This window comes from Cricetulus griseus, chromosome X (genome assembly GCF_003668045.3).
Source record: "Cricetulus griseus strain 17A/GY chromosome X, alternate assembly CriGri-PICRH-1.0, whole genome shotgun sequence".
NCBI classification, from domain to species: Eukaryota; Metazoa; Chordata; class Mammalia; order Rodentia; family Cricetidae; genus Cricetulus; species Cricetulus griseus.
In genome coordinates this window covers 98,237,688-98,241,529 of record NC_048604.1, presented here as the reverse complement: position 1 = coordinate 98,241,529, position 3,842 = coordinate 98,237,688, and the positions used below count along the sequence as shown (strand labels likewise).

General features: G+C 39.9%; 1 pseudogene; it reads left to right on the top strand.

Moving 5' to 3' along the window:
• The first annotated feature begins 309 nt into the window (after nucleotides 1-309).
• On the top strand, nucleotides 310-425 carry LOC113837674 (annotated as a pseudogene).
• Nucleotides 426-3,842: the final 3,417 nt, after the last annotated feature.

Genomic DNA, 3,842 nt, shown 5'->3' with positions numbered 1-3,842 from the left:
CAACACGGTGCAGACATGTCCATAGGCCACCCTGATCTAGATAATTCCTCACTAAGAGTCTCTTCCCAAGTGACACAGGGTTGCACCAAGGTGACAGTTAAAAGTAACCAGCAGGGGCCATTCTGTGGAAGTGTAAGCAGGAAAGCTTATGTTTTCCAGCTCTCTCCCTCCACTCCCACCTCAACAGAGAGAGGTAGGGTAGAGCATGTTTCTTTATCTTATAGCAAATATCCTTAGCATCTATTTATAGTACCCCAAAGAGAACTCTGACAAGTGGGGTTAGCACATTATGCCTAAAAATTGATTTGGGCATTGCATGAAAGATAGCACTCCCCTTGACAAAGATGGATGAGGCCTGGAACCTAACAATACACATAAAGTTAAGGCATTCCCACCTACTTTATATCATCTCACCAACATGTTTCAGCTGGCTTCTGTGTCCCTCACTCAAGGCTCTCTTTGAGACTCCTCCAATCCTCTAATTCCCTACTTCCACCTGCAGACTCCTCTCCCAGATCCTAATTTATTCTGATAATCCTGGCACACCACAATGTGCTCCAAGCAACATAACTCCTGAGAAGGACAGACCAGTCTCAGACCAGGCAATACCTCTCATCCTAACATGCCTCAACTTAAGAAGGTGCCATAGAGGAAAGACCACCCAATTACTCATGATCATCCTGGAGCAACTCTCTGGTTCTTATCACTCAGCTCCCAGAAAAGGTGGCTCACCCACCTGACCTCTGCTGTGACTACACTTTCCAGAGGACCAGGTAGGCTGGACAAGATCCAGTGCCATTTCTTGGTTCAAGTGTCTGTAGCATCCTGGAGCCACAGCCAAGCAAGACATTGACATAGTCATCCAGTGCCCCTTAGTTTATTGACTCATTGCATACCAGGGTATCTTACCAGAGGCCCAGTGGCACATTATACATGAGAGGTGGCCATGTAACCTCTATGCCCATTCATAATGGGAAATCCAAGGGCAGGCCCTGACAACACCAGGATCAAGGCAGACAGCTCCAGAACAGCCCTTGGACACCTCCTCAGACCAGTTATACCTGTACTTTTTATGAATTTTGTTTATAACTGAGTCTTCCTGAATAAGCCAGGCTTTCCCATAATCCTCCTGCCTCAGCCTCTAAAGTACTAGGATCACAGAACTACAATAGCACACTCAACTTGCCCATAAATGTCTAACCCAAAATACATTCCTTGCCTTCCTGAGGTCTCTGTTCTCCTGAATAGACACAGCAATAATAGTATAAATTGTGGTGAACAGGCAGTGGAATACATGAAAGCAGAAGTGAGGGAGAGAAGGGAATCAGCCAAAGGTACATATATCATGAATGAAAAGGTCCATTAATTTGTGTGCTACTTTAAAATATTAATTAAAATTAAAAGTAAGTTACATGATTTGAAAGTTGATTCAATTCATTGCATTTGAGCTCTAAGCCAAGTGAGAAACCCTGTCTCAAAAATCAAAGTGGATAGCTCCTGAAGAATAACTACAAGCACACACCAAAAGAAAAAAAACATCCAAGTGCTAGATAATAATTACAACAAACAAAGGAAAAGGATAGAGTATACCCACTACTTTCCTGGATTATGAGTCACCTAGATTTGAGTTCTTTCTCCAGTCAGATGGTAATTTTGAAGTTTAGAAAGACTTCCTTAAAATAGTTGTAGTCTTTTGGTCTTTAGCCCATTTATGTAGTGTGTTATATTTGATTTACATACATTGAACCATCCCTGCATCTCTAGGATGAAGCTGAATTGATTGTAGTAGATAATCTTTATGATATGCTCTTTAGTTTGGTTTGCAAATATTGTATTGATAATTTTGTGTGATTCATCAGGAGCTGGATAGCTATATGTAGAAGTTAAATAGACCCATATCTCTCACCTTGCACAAAACTCAATGTCAAATGGATCAAAGACTTCAACATAAGACCTGGAACACCAAATCAAATAGAAGAGAAACAGGATATGCTTAAACTTGCACAAATAGTGAAGGACTTTCTGAACAGGGTTTCAGTAACACAGGCATTAAAATGAACAGTTAACAAATAGAGGCTCATGAAACTAAAAAGTTTCTGAACAGCAAAGGGCATCATCATATGAGTGAAGAGGAAGCATACAAAATTGAGGAAAAAATTTATAGCCATATATATGGAAGAAGGTTAATATTTAGAATATAAAAAAACAAAACAAAACAAGCAACAAGAAAAAACTAAAACACTAAATATCAAGGAAACAAGCAAAGAATTCTCAAAGGATGAAACACAAGTGTTTGAGAAATATTTTTTAAAGTATCCAATATCCTTAGCCATCAGGGAAATACAAATTGAAACTACATTGAGATGGTATCTGACCACAGTCAGAATGGCTAATATAAAAACGCAAAAATGACAAATGTTGGCAAAGATGTAAGGAAAGAATATTTATTTGCTATTTATAGGAATATAAACCAGTTCAGCCACTATGGAAATCAATTTTGGACACTTTACACTGTTAAGTTTTAATCCTCTTTTAGACTAAAAGGGGAATTGTAGGGGATGCTGTATCCACACCTGCTTAGGGGCTGGCTACAGCATCCCCTACATGGAGGTTCCTCAAAAGGCCAGAAATAGATTTACTATATTATTCAGCTATACTACTCCTAGTATATTCCCAAGAGACTCTGTATCCTACTACAGAGATGCTTGCTCATCCATGTTCATGGATATTCCCAGGGATTAGAAAAAGCCTAGATGTTTACTAACTGATGAGTGGAGGAAATGCAGTACACAATATAATAAATTCAAAGGTAAATGGATGGAACTGGAAATAATCATTCTGAGTGAGGTAACCCAGACCCAAAATGACAAATGCTGTATGTTCTATATGTTACAATAAATCTTTCTACCACCCACTTGAGTTCTGCCCACCATGTGGATGGCCAAAATAATACACAGAAACTTATATTAGGTACAAATGCTGCTTGGCCAATGACTGGGATTTCTCACCTGCTAGCTCAGTCTTAATTATCATGAATCTATATATTTTATAAGACTTATCTTATCAGAACCTTCCGCTGGCATCCTCATCCCCAGGATCACATGATGGCTCTGAGCAGAGAGCAAGAAGAAGAGCAAAGGGGAAAGGAACCACTTCCTGCTTGTCCTTGCTTAAATATGAGTCTCCCTGCTATGTCACTTCCTGCCTGGATCACCACTTCTTCACTACATTTCCCAGAATCCTCCTTGACTACTAGCCCTGTCTAACTTGCTGCCTCATTGGCCAAACAGTACTTTATTCAACAATCAATAAGATGAACATACACAGAAATACATTCCACATCATCTATATATAAATTCTGGTTTTGAATCTTTAAATAAGTGTTTTTAAATTGGAGTGTCCATGGAAGGCAGGGAGATTTCAATGGAAGGAAACTAGAACACAGGTGGTACATCAGAGGAAAAGGGAATAATGGATCTGAAAAGGTCAAAATGGATAAGAAATGGGAGGGCTGGATAGAGGAGGCCTGGGTAGAGGAGGGAGTATAGGGAATGATAACTAACAAACACTAAAGGAGCTTTGGAAAAGCCATATGGAAACCTACTACTGTAGAAGATTCCTAAAATACACACTTACACATATGCATAGATATGTGCAGTTTAAAAGGAGTTACCCTGTGATGGGGGGCACTACATCCGGACACCACAGGCTATCAGATAAAAAGCCCACTGCCAGGCAATGGATACCTCTTTTCAAGTTCCTAGTCAGTACAGGGGGGGTCCCACCTCAAGCATTACCAATGCTCTTGTTTACACTCCAGAAATTGATGATAGGGTCCTATT